This window comes from Parus major, chromosome 1, assembly GCF_001522545.3.
Source record: "Parus major isolate Abel chromosome 1, Parus_major1.1, whole genome shotgun sequence".
Taxonomy (NCBI): domain Eukaryota; kingdom Metazoa; phylum Chordata; class Aves; order Passeriformes; family Paridae; genus Parus; species Parus major.
The window spans coordinates 6,768,465-6,794,095 of NC_031768.1; the positions used below are offsets into that span (position 1 = coordinate 6,768,465).

The 25,631-nt window shown below is 40.0% G+C and overlaps 1 long non-coding RNA gene across 1 annotated transcript in view; it reads right to left on the minus strand.

The window, feature by feature from the left end:
- Window positions 1–18,063: 18,063 nt before the first annotated feature.
- Window positions 18,064–25,631, minus strand: part of LOC117243854 — a 54,857-nt gene continuing 47,289 nt past the window's right edge. Inside the window, exon 3 of the long non-coding RNA XR_004495776.1 lies at window positions 18,064–18,180. This is a non-coding gene — a long non-coding RNA (uncharacterized LOC117243854). The remainder of the gene's footprint in view (window positions 18,181–25,631) is intronic.

Below are 25,631 nucleotides of genomic sequence, written 5' to 3' on the forward strand. Positions count from 1 at the left end.
GCAGAGAGTTCCATGGTTTAATTATCTCCTGTGTGAAAAGAGTTTTATTTCATCAGTCTGGAAATTGATGCATTACAATTTACTTGAGTTTTTTTTCAGCTGCTGCTGTTACAGTAGATGACATTTAATATGTCTTTATCATATTCTCCTTCACTGGTTTCCTTTCTAAGGTGAACAGACCCAGCATAACCTTTTTCATAAGAAACATTTTCCCAAATAGTGTCCCAAATAATTTTTGTTGATCCTCTATGAATATCTTCTAGTTTTCTTTAAGACAGAGCAGCTATTACTGTACATACATTTGAGGTAAGGCTTCATATTATTTTTCTTACTATTCTCTTTATATTCCTTATCCATTATGTAACATTTTCTTTGTTTTTCTGAGTTTAAGTGACATACTGAACATGTAGCATACAAGCTCCCATCTCTAACCTTCCATCCTGATTTAAAACCCTGTAAATGGTGTAGAAAGTTGAGGGAAAAAAATTAATAAAGGCATCTGTGTTATCACAGTATTACACTCCCTTTTCATACCAATAATTGGACCAAATCTGTTAGCAATTCCCAGGTGAACTTTGCCATTCTGGGTATTTTTTTTCCATAGCCCATTACTGTTGAGATGTATAAAACCTTCCTGGGTGTGGAACAGGCTGAAGAGAAGACATATGGGAGAGAGGAAGGCTAATTATTCCAAGATATGTCTTTTAAAGAGGTGGTGGCTTCCCATGATAGTTAGGGTCAGGTGCTGGTGATGTGGTCAGGAACATCTGCAGGCACTCAGGTCAGTAAGCAGAGCTGCCCCACTGAACAGCCAAAACACAAATTAAAATAAATTCCCACAAGATATGTAAAAAGCTCAAGAATTTACTTTATGATTGTCCCTGTCCTGTCTGTTGATCCCAGGGTGCTGTGTTTTCCCCAGTCTGTTTTACTCCCTATAATGAGAGCCAAGGGACAAAGAACTGCTTGCATGAAAATCAGAAACTGAATTTAGTGTCCTGCCCATGGCCAGGGAAATTGAGTCTGGAGCCCTCAGCTTTGTATTCTGGGCACTAACCCTTCCCAGGTGGCATTGATGTATTTGTGTGAAGACATGAATGAAACAAAGGTGTGATCTGAACTAAAAGGACAAATGTAGGTTGGATATGTTTGTCCAAGTCCAAAGAGTATCCATCAGGGAGGAGTAGTAAGGCACTTTCCTAGGAAAGCATCTCCTCTAGAATTAGTTTGACTCTCAGCTAGCTGATCTATGAGAACTAAGTTATTTATGGCTCAGTCATAAGTGAGGTTGAAATCCGTATCTGCTACCAACTCCTCGCCTAAGCCGAGTCCTAACGCTGCCACCGCGTTCCACAAGCCTTTGTGCTTTGGCTTTAAATTACCTCCATCCCTGGGTCACAGTCATCAACAACAGAAGAAATGACACATTCCTTCAGAGAGTCTGGGCAGCTTGGAGGAGGGACCCGGGCTCTGAAGCTGGGTGAAGCCCAGAGGGGCAGTGGCACTGGGGAAAGGAGCAGGCACAGGGTCTGATATCAGTCCTGACATCCATCCCCTGCATGGGCAGCTCAAACCACAGCAGACAGGAGAGGGGATGTTGGTCCATCAGATGTCTTGCTGGCCACTCTTTGGCAGAATTCCCTGCTCCCCTCCTCCACCCCCTCATATTCTTTCCTCAAACAGCTTGTGTCTGCAAATAGTAATCCCTTGACAGCTGATAATGAGCTGGGCTGGAGCTTTGCGATGACGACAAGATAGGAAGAGGTGAAACAGGAAGATCTATGCATCTCAAGTGCTGTAAAAGGGTGCTCTGCACTCACACAAAGCCATGTTCCACATCCCCACACATAAGACACTGACCAGAAAAGAGGTTTGCTCTGCTGGGGAGACTCAAAGCCCAGCAAAGTCATTTGGGAGTGAAAACAGACTAACAATTGCCATCCAAGAGACTAACTTGCACTGTATTTTCCATCCCTTTGTCAGTACTAAAGGGTGAAGGGGAATCCATTGTATCCTGCTTTGTATGCCCTCACAGAGGAAATGTAGTGGCCCAAACATCCCAGTGCTGAACCATGTGCAATCCTTGCCTGGCTGTGCAGGGTCTGATGGAGAGCCAGTCCTGGAAAACTCCCTGCTGCAAGTGCTGGGATTCAGCCAGTAGCCTGAGGAAAGGAGTGGGTGGCATTTTTGAGGTATTTTGACTTTTGCAAACTATTTTTCAGACTATTTTTACCATGTTCAGGTTGACTCCCAGGGACAAAACTGGAACTGGCACCAGCCACCAGCAGCCATCAGTGTACATGCACCAGGTCTGGAGGGCAGGCTGCAGCACACCAGAGGCTGTGGTCACTCCTGGCCTTCCCTTGCAGGCCCTGCCTGAGTTCAGACACCACAAGCCCCACCTGTTCTTGCAGCATGAGATACCAAGAGGCACAACAGATGTCCTCGCTTTTCTGGTGCAGCCCCAGGGTTTAAGTCTGTGCCTCTCTAAGGAATCCTCTGAGATGTTATTTTGTCCCAGAGTTTAGGAACAATACTACAGAATACAGAATAGTCCTGTGCATGTTGTGCTGGGAAGGTGGCATTTCCTGCTCTTCCTCACTGAAGCTACAGCCTTCCTGAGGAACTTGCTGTGCAGAGGAAGGGATGTAGGGACCACAGACCTGACATCTGGGTATTTGTGTCATGTAACCTGGGGAGGACCATGTCCTCTGAGCAATTTCCTGCCACCCCCTTCTCCATCTCATCATTCCCCATGTAGGGTAAATTCAGGAGAGATGCCAGAGCATTTTATCTACCATGAATCAGTTCTGTGACATCTTCACAAGGACATTTGAAATGGGGTGTAAGACACCAGGTCACCACTTCTGTCTGTGTGAAGTTCTGGACCTGCCTGTGCTATGGGAAAAGTGCACCCTTGTGGGATCCCCCAAACACAGCTCAGAATTATGTTCTCCATGCTTCTCCTGCTTCACTACTCACATATATCAGCCAAATCATCTCAAAGGCAGCTCTGGGGTTCTGCCTGCAGGGAAACTCTGTGCAACCCCAAACCCATCCTGGAGGCTGCACAGCACTGCGGACCTGCCAGTGTTACATGGCCAGATGAATCTGACACTCAGGTATTCCCATTTCCAGGAACATAAACTTACACTAAAAGCTGAAGAAAAATTTCAGAGCCTGGAACATTATTTTAATTTTCCAGCCCTTTCCTGCTCGCTGTCTGAGCAGAGTTCAGGATCCTCCCATAACCTGTTTATATTTCCCTGCTGTGCAAGGTTTTTACTTCACTTGCTGTAGCAGTGCTCACAATGTTGTTGCAGCCTGTTTGGGAGGGTGTCCACAAAGCTGCATCCCTCTGGCTGGCAGATGCTCATCACTGCACAATGCTCAGCCTCAAAACAGTTTCCTGCTGCATTCTTTGGCTCACAAGTAGCTCTCTGTTATGATCCATGACTGAATAATTGAATCACTTAGGTTGGAAAAGACCCTTAAGGTTTGGGTGCAACAAAGATGGGCACTGTTGCTTGTTTAAATAGTCTGACATGGGGTATGGTTTCTTCCCAGCCCTTCCCAGCCTTTGCCATTTGCCTTAGCACACCTCCACATCTTATTAGCCAAGTTGAACTACTTAGGCTCAGCCATAAAATGCCACCTATCTGATGTTTTCCAGTGCAGAATTGCCCCTGGGAGCACGTCCTGTTGGCCTTTCATGTTGTAAAACAATTGTGTGCAATGATATGAGGTCACAAAGAGCCTTGATGGATAACTGGTTGTTAGTCTGAGTTTTCCCAGCTAATTTAGTTCCTCCAGCAGTGTGAAGAAAAATGCTTTGAAGGAATGTACTCCAAACAACCAGTGTCCCCTGTTGGCTTTCTTTAGTGCTGGAGAGATATTTATTACCCTTTCCTAGAACAAAATATGGTGTTAAATATAAAAGCGGTGGTTCAAATGGTCATAAAATGTATTGGGGCATACCATGGATTTAATTGATTTCAAAGCTTAGATTTAGGAAAAAATTATAGTTGGGGACTTTATTTTTTCAAAAGCTTGGCTTAGTTATTTAATATTGATTTTAGGATTATGATAAAATACATTTCTATTGATTTCTGTGAGGAAAAATTCATCACTGCAAGAATGTCTGGTTCTATCTATTGGGTGGATGAAGACGTGCACAGATCTTTCTGGCTCAGGTCTTTGCACACTGCAGTTGAGTTGGGAGGGTGAAACAGAATCACAGACTTCATGTCTCAAGACAAAGCAAAATAACCAATAAAATAAAATAAAATAAAATAAAATAAAATAAAATAAAATAAAATAAAATAAAATAAAATAAAATAAAATAAAATAAAATAAAATAAAATNAATAAAATAAAATAAAATAAAATAAAATAAAATAAAATAAAATAAAATAAAATAAAATAAAATAAAATAAAATAAAATAAAATAAAATAAAATAATATAAAAGCAGAGACCATTCTGGTGTGCTGTGGATCTTGTTAATAAAGTGTGGTTGATTGGTCTCCCTTGTAGCAAAACAGAGTTATAATATTTGCATACCTTTGCTCCAGTCAATTTGCTAATCTGTTTAGCAACTCTACCTTAAAATATATTCTGTTACAAAGTTAAAAATAGTTTTATAAAAGAGGTGTCACTTAATTACATTCCTCAGGGCTAGACTGTAACACTTTGAATTGTTACTTAATATAAATTGGGACAGTGAGTTTCTTCATTTCCATTTTTTATAATACATCTCACAGAATGTCAATTCGATCTTGATTCATAGTAGGTAACACCTGATTATGGCAATAATTCTGATTTAATCAACAGACTGGCAAATGCCACTCAACATGAGTAAAAAACCTAATTTTTATTTCTGGAAAAAAATGCATGTAAAGTGAATTAAACTGAATACAATTCAGCAGTGGCAGGCTAAGCTTAGTTAGGAAGATATTCTGACTTTCAAAGCAAAATATATTGATGCAAAGTCAAGATGACTTTTAAAAGCTGAAATGTTTAAAGGATGGAAATGGCCAGATTATGCATTTTAGCAGTTTCATCCCTACTCTGCACTATATTAAATGGGAAAGACAAACTAAACAGGAAAAGATAAACTATTAAGTCATGCAGATCTTAACCATATTGTGATAATACATTCTATCTAAAATGGATGTTTTTTGTCCATTCATTCCTTGAGGAAAAGATTCTACTAGAATTCACTATAAACCAAGCCAACTAGCTGATTTATGTGTCTAGAGCTGCTTTTCTTCACCAGGGGACAAAATAAGTAGAAACACCCATGTTTCTACTTCTAGATGTCTTTACAGAAGGGCTGAGTGGTCACTGCTCACATTAAATTCAGCTGTTGCCTTTCAGGACTGCAGCCACAGCATTATTTTCCACTGTATTTGTAAGCTGGGAAATAAAATCAAGGAATCACCTTGTGACATGCTGGCTTGGGTATATGTTTACCACAGCGCTTTTCTGCATGTAATATATTAGGCTTGCTCAGGTAAAACACCATTCCCTGTGGCAGGGGAGTTAATGAAACTGTTTCATTAACTTAGGAATTTGTAGTCGGAGTTTTGGGGATTTTGTTTCCCTCCCTTGCAGGCCATAGGTGGCTGACAGCAAGAGCAAGTGTTTGTGCAGTACCAGAGCACTGATCATTAGCACTGGCAGCTCCTCCAAAGGTTTATGTTTAAAATTACCTCCTGTGCACTGCTTTGAAGCAAATATCACTGTTCCTTATATTGATTTCAAATGTCACAGAAATCTAGTCTATGACTCTTTAAGATCTGAAGGTTAAACTTTATGCCAATGTCTAGAAATCTTGATAGCGGCAGCACGAGCGTGAGCAGAATGAGTTAAGGCCATCAGGGACTCCTGAGCAAATCATCGAGGAAGGGAGGCTCCAAGGGCACTCAGCCCTGGGCTGGGACAAGAAAAGGCTTAAAGAAGCAGTATTCTGCCACAGCCCTCCTTCACCTAAAAGGCTTACTGCTAATCAAAAAGCATTACCCACAGAACTGAGGAAATTGTAAAGCTCCCATAGTTTCTACCAGAGAAGTCTCATCCCAAGGCTGTTGTTGCTGTTGTTCTGGAAGGAGCCCCACCAACCTTCACGAGCTCTGGCTGACGCTGCAAACAGCTTAAGGACTCAACAACATTAACTGCTGGGAGAAAACATCACTCTGTTAAAGCCTGTCCTCGCAAACCCAGAAAATATCAACCAATTTACAAGTAGCTAATATCAGCATATCCTCCAAAATCCAATTAGCGGCTGTAACCTTGAGTTTCATCCTTGTCCAAAAATACATCTTGTTCCTTCTCACAGTGGGTTTGCACTCTAGCCCCTCCCCAACACACATGCTTCAGTGGCTGACTTTTCCCATCCATGCCAAATTGAAGGCTCTTTTCTGTGAGGTAATTTTGTCTGAATTGCCTGTGCACCCACCCATCCCATCCCAATTTTAGTCCCTAGCATCTTGTTTTCAAATTAGTTGCTATCTTAAACAGCTTACTGCCTTCAATCTGTTCATTTCAGGATTTCGTTCACCTCCCTGACAATCTCCCTTTTTACCTCACTTCTTCCTCAGGCTTCAGAGGCCAGCACAGGCTAATCCCTCCTCATAACCCAAAGTCCAAACCTCCAGAGTATTTAAGATTTTCCTTCATAGCACCTTTTCAATTTCAAACCTCTAAGCAACTTTACTAGTGCCCAGAATAGCACATAATATTTATATTTTTCAAGCTTCAGTACAGAAAAATAACCTTTACTTATTTATGGTGTATAACACCCCTTTAATCGAAGTTTGGGGTGCTTCCTCCACCTTTACAGTCTTATGTGACTCCTGTAAAAGCATACACAGGTACCATTTTGTCATTTGTTGTTTCAGTAGACTTTCTCCTTGCCATTGAATTGGGAAAAAAAACAATTCTCTGAATACTCCTTCCCCCAATCTCATCTTCCTCGTGTTTTTCACTTTTTATGTACAAATGTCTACAGCTCCTTCCAGGATACCAATCCCTGCTTTGTCCTTTACAAGCCCCAGAGACAATAAGTGCTGATTGCAAGTAAGATATCTACATGAAATGAATCATTTGGTCTACTCATTTAGTCCTTTTCTCTTCTTAGGTGAAAAATCAAAGTCCTCTCACATATAATTCACAATGGATGAAATTCACTGCTGAGCAGGCCTACCCAAAGGCTGTGCAATGCAGAATTGCCTTTAAAGCACTGTTTTGAAGCTTTCTGAGAGCTCAGGGAAGTGAAATGTCACCGTGCCAGCCCTTCTGCTCAGGGATGAAATTTCACTCTTAGTGAATTTCAAAGTTTGATTTCTATTCATGTGCTGATTGTTTGAAAGAGCTTGAAACATGGGTTGTACCTATGCATTTCAAGGGTTTGCTGCCTTATCAGTAGCAAAAATATGCAGAGATACCATTATGTTTCCTAGAAGAACTCAATTATTGATTTACTTATAGATGATTAGCAGAGATAGTGGTTTAAGTTGTAAATGCTGCACTTTTCTGCAGGAGCAGTAGACACAGGTCACTCTCTTGTTCCTCTTTCCTGACGGGATGAATCCCAAATCTACTGAGACTTTTAAAGCCGAATCCTTCTAGAAAGACATGCATTGCAGAAATGAAAAGATTCTTGACATTATTCTCATTCCCTAAGTTTTTCAAGCTATTGATTTCTGTGGAATTCTGAGAAGTGACTTAAAAGGGCATTTACTGAAACCCAGAGCTTTGATTCACATAATTGTGTGTGGATGAATTTCCACAAGCTTTTAGCTCAATCACATATTTTGCATGAACAAATAGAGGGTCCTCTGCAGAGATGTAGTTGCAGGGATGTTAATGCTTTGCACGTTGTTCTTCCCATCCCCTTTGTGAATGTTTTATTGTTAAGATTACAACTGCTTGGACCTTTCAGGAACCATAGACAAGCTGCTAAAGTTCTCTTTCAGACAACTAAATTCATGTTTTAGGAACAGGACTGAAAGGAAAAGATCCTAACAGTGTAAGTGAGGGTTGGGACTGAGCTCAGGGGACAGCAGTGGCAGCAGACAGCTCTGAAGGTGACTGTCACATGCTCAAGGGGAAGGAGGGAGGTCAAGGGAGATCAGCAGCCTAAGGATTTCCTGATCCTCTCCATGTAAATGTGTGGGGATTGCTCCTCAGGATAACACAGCAGGATAAAATCTAAATGGGAACAACTTTAGAGCTTTCCTGCTCCCAACTCCCTTATCAGTGTTTGCTAGCACCTCACATCCATAACTGAGCTGTAAGGAGCACTGCACAGTTTACATCATCATTATCTGTTAAGACAGCTTTCATAAATCATGATGGGCTTTAAAATTGCCCACATCCTTTCAAAATTTTTAAAACCTGCAGCAGGAGAGTACCAGGCACTATCCACGATGGAAATATGTGCTACATCCCTTCATCCTTAGCATCAAACTCATAATTTCCTTCAGGAAAAAAAAAAAAAAAAGCAATATACCAGTGTTGCAATGGAAGGCATTTGGCATGACAACCAGAGTTCAGCAAATTCGAACCCTGCAACAATATGGATTGTTTAATTTAATTTAATTAATACTTGGGAAACTCAGTTTGGAATTTTTTTTCCAATCAACCCCTAACACTGTTTTGATCAAATCTTGTTCTGCAGGTCCCATCAGGTATTCCCATCAGTATATCCCATCAGTAACCAGCAGATTCCTGAGCCAGGAGTGGGTTCATTTCCTGGGATGCATCAGGTCCTTGTCATTTTCCAGTTAAAACTTTTGAGTAAAATCACTCATATAAAGCTGGAACTTGACCAAAATTTCTTGTAAAACCAACAAAGATTGATTTTATACTTCAATTGATGTTGGGTCAATTTATCACTTTTCTTAGTGTTCACTTCATAGAAATATTGTATTTTTAAAAGCAGCTGGTATGCTTTTCCAAGCTTAAATATGTATTATTTTGCAGCTTTGTAACATTTTGGAGGGTTTGACACATGCTACATTTAGACACTGTTTGGAATGGCCAGGAGAATACTGAAAATATTTGTTTGTTTGCTGTATTGATTTCAGCAATAAACAAGTCAGTAAAAGCTGATGAAGGAATTCATATATGTTATGTATGAGTTATAGACACTTCCAACATTTTTCTTTCTAATTCACACCTCAATAGCATTACAGAAAATGTATTGTGTCAGTTTCATTAGTCTTTGCCTTCTCCTTCCAGAAATATGACGGAGGTATTGATTTGACCAAATTAAAATATAATCCAAATCTTTGGCTCTATTAATTTATCTATATATTTTTTTTTTAGAGTGAACTGGTTTTCTAACTACCATCAATTTTGTCCCCTGACCTGCACTTCAAACACAAGTATATAAAAATGATCTATTGGTTTCTCATCTAAGTGGTTGTTTAGAGACATGTTATTGTCTCTGGAGTCTGCAGCTTGGCTAACTCTGATTAGGCAGGCTGGGCCTCAGCTCCATAAGTCTGATGCCTGCTGCTAAAAGTTGTTCATTCTCTAGCAGTAAATAATGAAATGAAACAAATACAATCTGTAATAGAATCAAATGTGGGCACAACGAGTCCACAATTCAATTTGGATTTAATACAGCTGCTTAATCCTGTTAAGGGGTGTCCTCATGAGAAAGATGCTTTAGCAGCCCAGAGCAGGACTGAAAATGTGAGGGGAGGCTGTTAAAAACGAGCTCGTGGTGCAGGGGGGGATGAGGGGGGTCAATAAGGGGCAGGAGGGGTGAATCAGCTTCTGCACCACAGACCCAAGTCTGATGGACAGAGTGGAGGTTGCTGAAGTGAGCTCATGGAGAACATGGAAAATGTATCAATTCCCAGTGTAGGAGAATGCTTTATGCTTCCTCTCAATTCTGGAAGTTATCTGAGAGATCCAAGGTGCCAGGAGAGGTATTGCACTATCTGGATACAATTCACATTTTTTGTGTTGCTGCTGTGATGAAAGTGTCTCACAAGAAGTCAGACTCATCATTACATGAAGAAAAGGAAGCTTCACCTGTGTTAGAAACAAGAAGAGAGAAACACAAGAATTGTCACTATACAGAAGTAGAAGCAGTCATTACTTTTTGTGGAGCCGTTGCTTCATCTGGGAATAATTAAGTCTTGCAAGAGGCAGCAAGAAACCCATGCAGGTATATAATAAAATTCTATTTTTCAAGATTCAGTCCTTAAACTGGAGTCACATTTTTCCTGCAGGAAATGCACATATTTTTTATACAGGCATAGAACATCTTCCACCGGAATTCACTGTGGGGAACAGGTGGTGTCTTATCACTCCAGGAAGATAAGGACGTACTGTGCCCATAAAACAGGCTATGGAGCTAGCTTGGAGGAAATTATCTGGGTTATTAGCATCAGGATGTGGAAAAACACACATCTCTACTTCAGAGGCTGGCTCTGCAGAAAAAAATAGGTCACTGAAATCAACCCTTTGCTGTATCATACCTCAGTTATCCCACAAAGCCACGGTTTTTTCCTGTCTCTCTTCAGGTTAACTCCTCATACAGGAGACATCAACCAAGAAATATTTGCCACCAAGTTCTGGAAATGCAGGTTTCTTTGTGCTCTTCAACATTTGATGTATTCCTCACTTCCCCTGTTTTAAAACAACCTCTCCTGAATCATCCAGCTAGCCACATTCTTGAAAGTTTTACTAAACTTTATTTGCAGTAAAAGCACTGGCAGAGCAGTCCTTCTCCAGTTTATTTGTATCCAATTTGCTGGGACAGTGGTTTCCAACACTTAATAATTCCTTTACTGGACTCTAAAATTTTCCCCAGACATGACCAGGTTTCTCCATAGTGTTCATAAATCCATCAGCAATGTTCTGTGTTTTATTTTTTTCCTGTGCTCTTCTCAAAGAAGTCTTGATGTGTACAGAGTTTCTATGGATCATGCACTCAAACCAATCTGCTGTTTTCCAAGTCTGGCTTCCTTGATGGGACAGTGCTCAGATGGTGTGGTTGTAAGGTGAAGCTGTGAGGTAAAAGGTCAATCCCTGCTCCTCAGTGTCCAAAATGGGGAAAGTTGTCTCCTCTGCACATGAGTACTCCAGAGCAGACCATTGCTTCTCAGGTAGGTTTTGGTCAGGAGAAGAGTGTGGCCCTGTGCACACACCCTCTGAGCTGTCTCAGCTGGTTTGTGGTTGGTGTCCTAAGTGTTCCAAACACAATTCTTGGACGTGGTGCAGCAGCAATCATGCCTGCCCTCGTTTCTCCGTGGGCCTATTGTTTTGAGCAGATTTCCTGGCTGTTGGAATTTTCTGGGTAGAGTTGGGTTCATGCCTTGGATGCTGTCACTGGGGACTTCCAAAGGTTCTTGACTTCTTAGACACTCAAATTAGATGTCTGTGGGAATATTTTTCCACTTCCACCACATATCAGACAAACTCTCCACCTAAGGCCATCTCTGCATTTGTCCCACACTTAGTTTTCCCCCAAAATGAAAAACCTTAATTTTGATTTTGATGGGTGATGGTGACATATATCTAGAGTGGAAGATGACAAAGCTGGTCCTCAGAATCAGAGGCAAGTTACCAGGAAAGTCACACAGTTACAATAGTTTTTTTTCTCAGTTATGCATGGAGCAATCTGAAGGGAAAACCATTGAGGGAGCTTTAACATCATATCTCAATAAGCCACTTCTGCAAACCCATTTATCAGAGCAAATTCACTTGTCAACACCTCTTCATTTTAAGCTCTGTGTTGGTGAGGAGGTGTAGAGGGAAGGAACTGCATCCTTCAGCCTGGAGAGGTCATGGTAGAGCTGCATTCTGGCACCTTGTGTGCTCGGGTGGCTGATCCTCAACCAAGTTAAGAGCTCAGCAGAATTACAGCTTGACATTATCATTGCATTGAGGCATTTAGATGGCACCATAAATATACATACTGCTCCAGAGAATACAGATAGACGTATTCTCTGCCCTAAAGACCTCAGAATCTGAATAATGAAGTAAAATTACAACCAGCACTTAATCTATTGAATATCTCCCATTGCACGGCAGACCCTCAGCTACTTTAATAATAGGGTTGTATCACCTAATCTCATGCACTGAATATTTAGTGCTGAATTAAAGAATTGTACTATTGAGTGGTTAATACCATTTCCTATCCATATCACATATATATTGAAATAATTTCTACATGGACTGCTGGCTTAAGGAACATATTTACTGTCAGACATCCAAGTACAGCTTTCATGTTCATTATTGTGAATGAAGTAAAAATATTGGGAAATACGCTCAAACCATTGGTGCCCTAACCAAAATAAGATGTTTGTGGTTTTAATGATGCCAGAAACAGAGAACAGCTTCTTCCTGACTCTTCTGGCTTGCTATCCAGAGGAACAAAACACAGTTCATCTCTTCTAAGCTGCATGTCAGAGATTCTGTGTCAGCCCCTGGTGTCATGTCCCCTGCAGAGAACACCAAACCCCTACAAAGAGTATTTTCCTTTGAGGTGCAAAAATCAGTTCTGACACCCTCATATATTGCCTTTAGGAAAGAAAATAATGCTGTTTCTCAATAATTCCAGATTGCTGGAGTTACAAATTGTGTTCCTGTGTTCATCCATTAAAAGTACAATTATATCTTTTCATAACAATGAAAATTTTATACTTAGCCTACCTAAAGAAAGAATATCAGACCTTAAGAGGGCATCCTTTATTGTTGTCATTAATGTAACAATAAACAAAAGCTGTTGTCCCAGTCTGGACTTGTCATAAAATGCAGCCAACAAATCTTCTGCTGGGGATTTTTATCTGTTGAACGGAATGTCTTCATAAAACAAGATACCAAGTAATTCCAGTTTCCTAAATAGTCCTTGATAGTCTAGTGGGAAAATTTCAATATCTTAGTGTTCCCAAAACATATCCTGAAGGACTGGTCTTTTCCACTGCTGTCAAACACTGTTTTCTGGAGATATGCTAATTTGTGATTGTAGTGTGTGATAAATTTGCTTCTTCTCAGGGACCCAAACAGTAGAAAAGCTTAATGGTAAATCAAAGAAAAAAAAAAAATCTGGAATTGATGTCAAACTCCTAAAGAGAAGGTTGGAGGAAATAGGCAAAGTAACAGGAGAAATGGACAAGAAATGTGATCCCTGTAACTAAAAACTGGAAGTCCTTTTTGCTGCTTGGTATCTGTGCCTGATGAACCTTGCTAGATTTCAGGATGGTTGAAGTTTTGCAGAAATACTCTCTTTTCTCTGAGGTTTGTTAGGATACATCTCTCTGGTACTTTTCCAGCTGTTATGGCACTAAGGAGTTATTCTTCCCTAGCCAGCCATGTGGCATATGAACTATGTAAATGCCCTTCTACATGGTAGCCAGCTTTTTGTGGTACCCATATCTAAGATATTCATTTAAACAGACCCTATTCATTCCTATTCAGCCTATTAACCTTGATTGTAGCCCATTTGAAAATGTTTCTTATTAAATACTGTACAATATTATATATTGTATATAGATTATACTTGCTTTCTTTTGGGTTTATGGCTGCTGGCAAGTACAGGGTCTCTCTGGGGACCACATATGGCACAAATTAACAAAATGACCACTTAGAGATGCTTCTGGTGACCTGTATCTCCACTGGCATGTGGGAGAAGGCAGGACACCAAGGTGTTCTCTTGCTTGCTCAAGCTCCCCAGTCACACCAGGCCATCCTGCATTTGGCAGGCACTTGTCTATTTCTAATTTCAAAATGCCAGAACTTACTCTTCCTTCAGACAGAAGCAGAAATATAGGTCAAGACTTCCTTTTATTTCACAAAAGAGAATTATTCCTTTCTGAGCAGCCCTATTCCTGACTTAGGCTTGAATTCACCTCACTTCCCTTGATGACATTTCTGAGTCTACTGGTTCATACAGGGGATCTGGGGACACACTGGGCTGAAGGGGGACATCTCTGTCACATGCACAAAGCAAAGAAGGAGAGGGGGAATCCAAGCTTTCTATTTGGAGCTGCCAAGAACAAGCACTGTGTAATCCAAGTTCCCACACAGCCAGGATCCAGCTCCCCCTGGCTCCCTGTGGCAGCAGCACCAAAATATCAGTGAAGAACCTGCTGCCTCCACCTCTGCAGCTTCTTCCATGGAAGACACACAGATTCCTAAAAAGCCTTTATGCTACCAGCTCCAACTGGCATGACCAAAACAACTGGTCTGTTCAAGTGGAAGTGGAGGTGAGAGGAGGAAGAGAGCAAAACAAAAGCTTATTCATGATTAAGACATTGCACGAGTGTGTAAGGGAACATCTCTGGGCAGCTTCACTGCTCCATCTCCCTCCAGTCTCAAAGGCAGGGAGGCTTGGTCCACGTGTCACAGAACTGGACAAATATTTGCAATCCCACCCAGAGAAAAGCACGAAAGTGCAGCTTTTTGCCAATGCTGGGAGCTTGCCAAGCTCTGTGGTATTTAAGCAGTCATGACTTTGTCTTCATCTGCACAGATTAAATATGGATGTGTGTATTAATTATGTAAATGTGAAACTGCAGATCTCAATCAAGCAGAGCCAAGGATACACTATCCTTTGCAAGTGCTGATTGATGCCATACACACAAAAAAATACACAGAGACCATTGAGCTCATTGCTCAATATGTGTATTCTGGAGAGGGGAGAGAAGGAAGAAGGGAAATCTGGAAGTAAACAGTGTTTTGTAATGTGAGTGAAACCATAAATACCATATCTTTCTAACACCTAATAGTCTCTACTCAGCAAAGCAGAATGCATACTTAGCAGAAGACAGTTTTAGAAGATGGTGAAAGCTCATATTTAAAGTAAAATTAACTATATCAGCTTTACTAAACACTCTCAACCCTTGAGTCAAGGGTTGAGGCTGGGCTTTGGTAGAAGCACCTGATTTTTGTGTAACTTCTTGTAGATCATGAACAAGTATATGGGAATCAGTGGTACTATGTCAGTGGAAGCTTGATGTCGTGGGACAGAGGATGGATAAACTTACCAGGTTTGTCTTTGTGATGGGTGGCACCACAGATTTTGACCTGTTTGTCTGTGTGCTTACTTCTAAGCAAAATGGTATGATGCAGGATTTCAAGGAAGGTGAATTGGATTGTGCATGTGAAATTTCCATATTCCTGTCAATGCACACAAAAAATGGTGTGTTGTTAGAGAACCTCACCCTGCAGCCAAAAACTTGTACCCATCTCCACCCAGAAGAGCTAAAGAACAGTTCCATGTTTACTGGATATTCTTCTCTCCCCTGACCAAATTGCAGCCTTCAGTACCTGAAGGGAACTTACCAGAAAGTTGGAGAAAGTCTGTTAACAAAGGCATGGAGTGATAGGAAATCAGGAATGGTTTTAAATTGAGATTAGGTTTAGATTAAATATTAGGAAAAAGCTTTTCCTGTGAGGGTGGTGAGGCACTGACAGAGATTACCCAGAGAAGCTGTGGATTCCCCATCCTGGAAGAGTGCAAGGCCACATTGGATGGGGTTTTCTGGTGGTATGAATGCAAGGCGAATTTTCAGATGAGATAATTGTGATGCATATTCTGAATAGATGAGTTGGGCAGGAGAGTCACCTGCAGGTTTGGGGTCAACATCCATCCCTCTCTCTGCTGCTCTTGTGCTGCTCCTTTCCATCCAATGGATCCAGATCTGGAATTTAGGGCTGGTAAGGGATGCTCTGGCACCCTGCACGTGGCTGTACCATTGCTCTGTGTGCAATGAGAGGTGTCAGAAGCCCCTGGAATATCTAAGTAGACTGTTAGCACATAAATGCCTCTTTGATAACCACAGGTCATGGACATGCAGAAGGCTGCCTTTCTACACACATTCCCTTTTTCATGTCTATCTTAGCTGGCTTTGAAACTGCCTCTCTACACACCCCTCCCCCCCTTTTTCACTTCTATCTTAGCTGGCTTTATATCCCAGAGCTGAAAATCTATGGATAGACTCAAGTCATTCCAGAAAACAGGTTTTCCTATTAAACTGGCTTGGGGATTGAAAGACAGCACACACATTTAAAGTTCTTGTCTCTTGAAAACCTGTGAGATTTCTCAGTTTCAACTTTCAAAAACTTTTTCAGTCCTTGAGTGAGAGTAGAGCTGGAGAGAGACAGCACTGTCTGGAGAGAGAGCTCATGGCAGAAGGCTGGATCTAGATTATTTTAAGGTCCCTTCCAATGTAAACTATTCCTTGATTCTGCGATTCTTAAGGCTCCCTTTAAGTACATTGTTCACTTATCTGAAAAACTCTACACTGTGAAACTTGGTATTCCTGTTCTTGAACTTTCTGTTGATTTAAATCTATCCTGTGTATTACTTACTGAGGTCTCACTCTCTTATCTACCAGAACCTGTCCTCTCCACCAGGAACTTTCATCTTTCTGTGATTTGGTATCACTGTCAGAGCCTGCACTGACAGCTCCCATTTACATTTGTTTCCAGAATGAGAATTTGGGTCTTCAAGTCTTGAGCTGCACGTTTCAAGAATCTTTGCCAGGTGTTGTATTCCTGCCTTCATTCTGGTAGGCTCTGTAATTGTGCACTCAGCAATTCATTCCCTTTCATGTCACCTAGTCACATTTTTATAACTGAAAATTGTCTTTCATTTGGCTAAAATGGAAATTTAATCCTGAGAAGCAGTTAAAACAAAGTGGCATAGAGACTACATGGATTACTATTTAATACCTAAAGCTTCAGTGTGAGCATTTTAAACTGTTTCTAAATACTTTTTAAAATAATCTGAACTTGGCAATGAAGTTTAAATCATAGCCTTTCTGGATTTGTTAGACATAGACAACAAATTACACATAAATATATATTTACACACCTTTTTAAATTCACCTCCTGCTCACAAGGAACACAAGCTTTAGCCTAACTTTTACTCCTGAAGTCTGTAAAACTTTATTCAAAGGTCAGCTTCTAAAATCATTAGGAAACCTGACCAAGTGATAACCTTGTAACAATTTGAACAGCATATCTCTTTGACCTCTGCAAACCTTAAAACACCATGTCAGGTTTGAGATGCAAATGTGAATTGAGTGGAGTGACAGTGATGGAGAAGTGTGACAGGACTCCTTAGCTGTGGGCTGCATTGCAGATGAGCACTCAGGTTTACTCAGGAAAGGACAAGCTTGTTCACCACGTTAACCACAGGTACATGTTTGAGCCTCGGGTCTTTTAAAAAAAAATGTCATAACTGCCTCTTTAATCATAGTTCAGTCACAGTTCTCTGGACAAAGTGGACTGGCCACCACTGCCATGTGTTTTACACATTTTACAATCCCTTTTCTTCTGATATAGATGTGATATTGTCTGGGAGGGACAGGGAAAACATGGCAGCAAAAACAACTAGATTGGATGTAACCTGTAATTATTTTCTGATACCAGACTCCACCAAGAGGGCTTTGTCTGTTAAAATTTAAAATTTAAAATTTATAATTTAAAATTTATTTTCTGCTGCCAGCCTGCCAAGTCAATGTTAGGTCAGTATCCACCTACCCTGCCCCTATACTTTGTTATTTGCTCTCTGGTTTGAATCTGTCACCTATTCCCAAATGGACAGAACCTCACTAATAAAAATCAAGGAAAAATCCCAGCAATCTGTCAAATGAGAGAGATTGGGGAGCTTTTTCTCAGAGCTGATGAAGAAGCCAGAACACAAGCAGAGAAAGTGAAACTTTCCTCTTCCTGTTTTTTTTCATTCTAGGTCAAACAGTCTTATGGGAAAAATAGTGGGGAGAAGTTGTGTGTCCTGCTACCTGAGGTCTGCTTCTGAGGAAATGAAACATTTCAGTCTTCTGTGCTTTCAGTGCACAGAACAGCTGAAGATTTTTGTCTTTGGAAATTCTTGCAGATGCTGCAATGACCTTGAGATCTTTTCTCTGTGTACTTACACATATTACGTGTTTGTGTGTAACAGTTTAATGTGTTGTATTTAATATTATGGCATCAAGGAGTCAGAGTTGAGTTAAGGAGAAAACTCACACCCCCTCCTCCTTCCCTCACATGCAGCTGAAATCCACAAAAAGAGCTGAAAACATTTACCTGGGAATCCTGGAGCATAAATGAGACATTGTGGTTTTGTCACCATGGAGATGCAATTGCTTCTAAAGCTCTTTGCTTTCACTTAGCCATCTATATAATAAGTGTGGGAAAGGTCACAGAGACCTAGAGAAAAGAGAGAAAAACCTATGAGGAGTGTGAGGAGTGCTAAATGGTCTGAGAAAAAATAATATGGATGAAAAATATTTCCTTTTCCTATAATAAACAGTAAAAAGAGGTAATTTTGGGGACAATTTTCTTTTTGTCCCTCAAAATTTTTTTTTTTTTTTTTTTGCTTAGAGAACTTTAAGAATTTTCTGCTACCAGGCCATAGAAGAGAATGGTAATAGAGAGTATAAGATAAAAAAAAAACCACCCCAACATTTTTAATAAATAGATAAATGAATAAGTGAATAAATTATACACATAAAGGGCAAATCTCGACAAGTCCTGGAGAAGTCTCATAGGAAAGTGAGTGTTAAATCAAGGTTTACCACTGCATGTGTTTACTCAGTTTGACCAGGTATGTCTATAATTTCACACTTTCACTTGCACTTATATTTCTTATGTGCATCCTGGGAAGCTTAAAAGCTCCTCTCCACTGCATTTTTAAAAATCCTTATAGAGAATTAAATTAAATTGTGTTGGGGAGAATCAAGAAGTTAATAAAGATAAAATCCAATCAAGATTTTACTTGGAAAGTACATCAATAATTGCCCAATTACACTTGGAAATTTTTATATATTTTTTTTTTTGTATCAGTAGCCTCTTTATTGCTAAACATATTCCACAATACATCCGCACAACAAGTGATCTTCAACAATGTGATTGCATTTCTTCATTTGCAATAACATAAATGAAAATAGTAAAATGGGAATAGTAGGAGCATCACTTCTATGTAATAAAATGCCTTTCCTCTGTGGTGTTCAAAATCCCATTTATTTCATTTGCTTCAGGTTATATATTGAAAATGAAAAATTGGCAGAAATCTTTGCAAATTTGAAACTCAACCCAAAATCTGTTAGATACAATTGCTGCTATTTACATTAACTTGTTGATTCCAGAAAATTTAATTTTCAGAACATGATCAAGCCTTGATAACCTGTCTGTGGCTGTTTTCTGCTGTTTTCACATAGATGAAGTGCTTTCATCCCAAGACAAGCAAACAGTTCCAGCTCTTACAAAAGATATTTATGCACTACAGTTCTCCACACAAAGTTAGCAGATTTTAACCCTCTGCTCAAGGATTTGCCATGGTAGAACTAATTGTTTCTGGATGTTTATTAGGCTTATTTTTTGTATTATTTTGAGGCTTCTTGTTTGGATTGTCTTGATAGTTTGAAGACTTATTACTGTTCTTCAAAATTAACACAGTGACTACTGGACAAGATGTTTTTGTTTATACAGGAATATGTGAACTTCAAATGAAGTTGCTTCAGAAAAATCTGTCAGATTCCAACAAGTTTTACCAAATCAGCAGAACTTCAGGCCTTCATATCAGGGCATTGCATTTTCTCCCCTTCTCTGACTTTAACAGGTTTTGTGTGGCTGGATTTTCTTGCTCTACCATTTTCCAACTTTGTGAAACTATCCCTTTACAATCTGAAATCCTGTACAAGACAGCTCAGCTCAGTGGGGCTAATAAATTCACATCTCTTGTCAGATGAAATGTGCTTGAAGTTCAGGCAGACTATTAAAGAGAAAGCAACTTCAGCCACCATCTCATTTCTGAGAGTATGAAGACACAGAAACTGGCTAAGATAGTTCTAATGTACAATTTTAGGGATAGGGACTGAAACCTCCACTGTGTGCATGCTGGTTAGATTGATTGGAATATCTGCACTTGGTTTGTTAAAAAACAGAGGTATTACCTGCCTTCTCTGTTATTTTTTAATGTGGTCTCAGAGCAGTTTTATTAGGAAGCTCCACATAAACTGAGGTCTCCTGTGACTGTATCTCCTGACCCCTTCTCATGCTCTCTTGGGCCCTGAATCATTGTCCTTCACAATGAGGCTTTTCTGTCTGAGGTTAAGGTGTGATCTGTGCAAAGGTAAGAGAGCTCACCCCAATTAATATAGTATTTTAATTTCTAATACCCTTTATGATTAGAGTCTTGGACTCAGTTGTGCTTAAGATTTCCTGTCTCCTGAGCAGTAACAGATCTAAAACTTTTTAGTAGAGAAACACCTGAAGAGAAGGGTTTGCAATCATTGTGTGTGTGAATAAAGTAATGAATGCTTAAGATGAGAGTTTAGCAGCAAACCAGAACAATATAGGTTACTAATGTTAACAATATTAAAAAGGAAGCAATATTTCATTGGGGAAGTGTAGGGAAGAGCTTTTTGATGTGTGTGCAGTTAATTCTCCCGTGCCAAAACTCTGTTGTCCTGCACTGACCAAGTGCAGATGTGGTCTGCATTCAGTGTTTGAAGGTATGCCCAGAGAGAATTGTCACTCTGGAGTTTTCCAGCTACATGTGGGTTCAGATTTGATCAATCTGGTTAAAAGCAGTCACTTCTGGATTCTGCACCATTTTGAATTGATCTGTGACATATAGAGACAAAGGATTCAATCACTGGAAGGATATCAAACTGTGTATCAAACTACTTAAGATCTGAAATAAATCATTGCAAATCAATCCCTTTTTCTACTTTAGATAGACAATATACCCATTAAAAAGCTGACAGCTCGTTCAATGTTGAGGGGAAATAATGTTAATGATGTTTGAATGCTGCCAAGTATTGATGTGGGAAAAGCTGACTAAGCATATTCCATGATCATTTCTCAATTACTCAAATAACATTTCTTGTTTGCTTGTCTGGGAGGTCTGATCTTGCTGCAGTCTGCTGTAGAGTGCCATGGCACAGTATACCTGTCAGTCAGGCAATTTCCACCACTCCTTTCCACCACTGTTGCTGTTTCTTACACAGAGCAGGACAGTGTACGATGGTGTGAAATGCTCATTTTTAGGCCAGCAGAGACAGGGTTCTTCCTGTGTGTTTTCACACTACAGCAAGCAGAAACCCTGGGGTAGAATTCACCCCAAATTCTGTCACAGTGGAGAGGAGACCCTGCAAAAGCTGCAGGGCGAGCTCTGCCCTTGCTCTTTGAGGAGCAGCCCTGCACAGAGTGGGGCAAGGGGTTCACAGGTTCCTGAGTGCTGAGGTGCCAGATCCCAATCTACTGCTTCTGAAGAAGGAATTAAATTCCTTTCCTCCTCAATTTCTTCCTCTCAACACCCAGCAAGGAGTGTGGAGAACAGAATCAACGCCCCTCTCTCAGACAAACCTCAAAGTCGCAGCAGGATGAGGAGTCAGGAGCGCTGGACCCAGAAACCAACCACTCTTACAAAACCATGAAAGCACATCCCTTTGGCTTTTCATTGACTCCCCAATGTCTGAATGATGAAAAAACTGTGTGTCTTTTCTTTAAAAAAAGAAAGAAGGAAAGGGAGAGAAAATTAACCCCAAAGCTCTACACAATCAGAGAAGAAAATGTACCCGGGGTATTGGCATTAACGAGGAAAATCGCCATATTTACACCATCCAGATCTATTTTCCTTTGCAGTATATACATTTTGATGATGATTATGATGATCATTGCTGTCATTATTATTCTTTCCCAGGAAACTCTTTCAGCTACTGGTATTCTGTGCCAGATTGAATATGCTTTTCATTGTTTTAGTATGGGTATTTAGTAATTATAACATCTATATTCAGCATTAGCTACACTCTCTGGAAGAGATTTCTTGTTCTTTTGTAGAGTCAGACCTTCCTGCAGTGTGTTTCTACCTTTCCACTAAATAAGAGCATCAGCTCTACCCCTGCCTCTTCAGCTTAATTTCCACAGAAATCCTGTGTGGTGCAGGAGACAATATGTGTTCTTTCTCCCTCTGTAAAAGATAGTTTGTGCTTTTTCCTCCTTAGTGTCTGTTAAGGTTTTATTGACAAAACAGAATCTCCTTATTCTTTTTCTCAGTCAGTTTCCTATTTACTGGAAGGTTTTAAATATTTTTCTATTTCTCTTTCCTTCTTTCCTCTTCCTTTATTTATCTCTGTCTCTCTCTCTCCCCCCTTTCATTCATATTCTAAAAACTTTAAAACTTTTGTATGACTGAAACAAAAAAATTCAGACTTTCATTTAGAAATACAAGGCAACTAGACTTTTGAGGGATATTTCAATGTCAGCAACAAATTCTTTGCATCTAGGATGAAGATGATTCAGGGAAAGGAGGAAGATAAAGGAAAATATATGGAATGGAGAGAAGATATTTACCCAGCACAATTCAGTGACAAACTCTAGGATTTTGAAGGATCTTGAGACCTACTTCCTAACACTGATGTCTCTTTTTTGTTTTGGAGGGGGGCAACAATTCCACTAGGGATTTTACCAAAGCTGATGAGAACTTGTCTGCTTGCATGTTCAGGCAGACAACTACATCCTAATAATTTTGCTCAGTTCTAGTTTTGTTTTTGCATCACAGAATTTGAGTCTTCTTTATGTACCTCCCACTACAAAAACTGAGGCCAATATATTGTTATTTCCACTGTATAAAATGCAAAATAACACACAGGTGTAATAATGCCAATCCAATTTACTGACATTTTTAAAGGAGTTTGCATGGAAGTTATTGATACACACTGATTCTAAAGCCTTTGTAGAGCCTCCTCAGAAACAGTTCCTGCCCGCTTGGCTCAGTCATTTTTCTTGGGTCACACAGTATGCAAGACTGTGTACTTAATTTATTTATTATACTAAAATAATATTTCTTATTTTCCTCTCCCCTGGACAGCTGAATTCCTAGGAAGGACACAGCAGAGGCACATCAGTTATTTTTTCAGCTGTCAGATAAATACATCTTCTCTTTAATGTGAAAATTCCAGAAGATGTATTATGTATACAAGTACTTTACAAGCTGTGTCATGACACACGAAGGATAAGATCTGTCTGTTTGCCTGAGGTTCCCCCAGCCAAAGTTGTTTATTTCCTCCCAGCTCTGTCTGGCTCTTGCAGGGAGAGAGTCTTTAATCCACATCCAGAACACCCCTTGTTCTGGATGTCCTCATTCCCTGGCAGAGGAGGTCTCTGCTCCTCCCGTCCCTGCTCTGAGCAGCACAGAACAACAAAGCTCACGCTCTCTGTGGAATTCATCTGCGTGAATTTATGAGTTTTGTATGAGCCCTGGTAACGAGAAATGTTTATTTAGACATATTGCACTTTGTTTAGTAGTTGGACAAGAGCGACAAAGGAACAGCCTGTCACTAGAATAGCTGCTCAAATGAGCAGTACATGGAGAGCTTCTCTGACAGAGAGCAACTCGACTCCTGTTGGCCTGAACATCCCAGACTGAGCCCAGGAAATTGATTGAATGAGGATGCAACACAGCAGTTAATTGTAAACCTAAAACAATTAAAAAATCTTTTATGAAAAACCAGCCATCAGGACTTGTGTTCTTCATAAAAACGAATGTGACACTTCTTCCTTCTCTATCTGAAACCTGAAAAATACCATTTTCCCAAGTTTAAGCATCTTGCAAGTCAAACAAACTGAGAAGGTACATTCAACATAAAAACCACCAATGAATACCAAGAATATTTTGTGAATAGTCAGGTCAATATCCTACCAAGAAGCCACCATAGCACAGACACAAAAAAAGGACTGGTTTGACCTAAAATTTATCCCAGCTACAAAGATATAGGAAAACAACAATAATTCATCTGACTAATAAGCAAGAAATAGAAGGAAAAATGGAAGCAAATGGTCAATAAAAAGTTTTGAAATTTTAAGAATGCTGAACTTAGGTTATTGAAACTTGAGTCTGGAGAAAAGAAGTCTCAGGGGAGCCCTTATTGCTCTCCAGATGACATGAAAGGAGATTATAGCCAGGTGGGTGTGGGTCTCTTTTCCAAAGTAACAAGAAAACAAAAGGAAATGGCCTCATATTGTGCCAAGGATGGTTTAATTTGGATACTGGGAAAAAATTTCTTCACCAAAATGGTCGTCAGGGATTGGAACAGGCTGCCCAGTGAAGTGGTGGGATCACCATCCCTGGAGATATTAAAAGACATTTAAATGTGGCACTTGGGTTTAGTGGTAAACATGGCAGTGCTGGGTTAATGGTTGGAATGGGTGATTTTAAAGGTCTTTTGCTTTAATCCTATGAAATACAGTCATCATCTCTTCTTGAAAACAGGATTATAGTTTTGGTTGATAAAGATGACGTGTTGATACAATAGATTTGGGTTTCTTTAAAGCATTTGACTTAACAACATGACATTTTGGTTAAGAAGTTTGCATTATATGGAATTAACAGAACACATATACAATGGGTTAAGAATTAGTCACATCACATCTCAAAAGGTAGTTTTTAAGGCTGAGGTATCAGCAAGGGAGATTGTTTCCTGCACTGTCCTAGGAAAACTATTTTTTATCTAATGATGCTTAATATTGTCATCAGTGACTTAGCTGATTTTTTAAAATTTATTTATTTTTTATTTATTATTACTTTTTTATTTATTTTTTATTTTGTTTCAGACCATGAACACACCACTGCACCACCCCACTCCCACAGCAAACTAAGGCTGACTGGCATTAGGACTGCTTTTCTCAGTTCATCTTCCTTTGTCCCTTGGGAAGGAGTCCACAGATTGACAATTTTAAGACCTTTGACTGGAACAACACTAAATCTTTCCTTATAACATTTGTGAGCAGTGCCAGAATGGTGTAATATTTAATAATGAAAGCAGACTATTGGTACAGTCTGGTCCAATTTCTTTGGTTAAATACAGGAACCACCAGAGAATATTGAACGTTAATGCAGTCGCATGCAAGGAACAGCAACTGAGAACCAGAAATGATTTCTTCAGAGAGAAGGCTGTGCTGGGAAGGATACATAGGTTCATTAGCAGTGCTCTGTTGAAAGAGCTGACCTGGTATTTGGTTTCATAAAGGGGTTTAGAGCAGAAGGAGCAGAAAGGGAGAGAATTCTTGTTTGACAGGACTAAATTAATTTCTGAATGGAATGGCTGACACTCCTGAATGCAGAAAACACTGCAATGTGTCTGGCCGAGGCATTTGCTATTGTGTTGAGGATCATACTTACTATCATATTTTAGAAGAACAAAATGTTTGAGTTAAAACTGCTTTCTCATATTCTTTGTGGTTCATATTGTTAAACAAACCAACATCTGCTTACTGTGCTGGCTCTCTGCCACGACTGTTCCAAGGATGATTTGTAAGTGACAGTCCCAGTTGCAGGATAACTTCTTTACGGTGAGTCTCAAAGACTGAGAAAATGGCAACACCTTCTACAGAGGGACTGATTTATACAGAACCTGCTTTCTGCCACGAAAAATCCGTAAAGAGCTCACTGAGGTAAAAGAGATGGGTAAGCCCAGCAGCAGGACACAGGTTAAATGCTAAAGCACTGCTCCATATTCCCCCATCACCCAGGCTGCATTTGTGAGACCTTGTTGACCTTCTAAGACCAGGTTTGCCAGGTTGCTCTTGAAAGCATCTCAGATGTCCCTTCTGGAGCCTGCTACAGTCTCTCCTCTCCTCTCCTCTCCTCTCCTCTC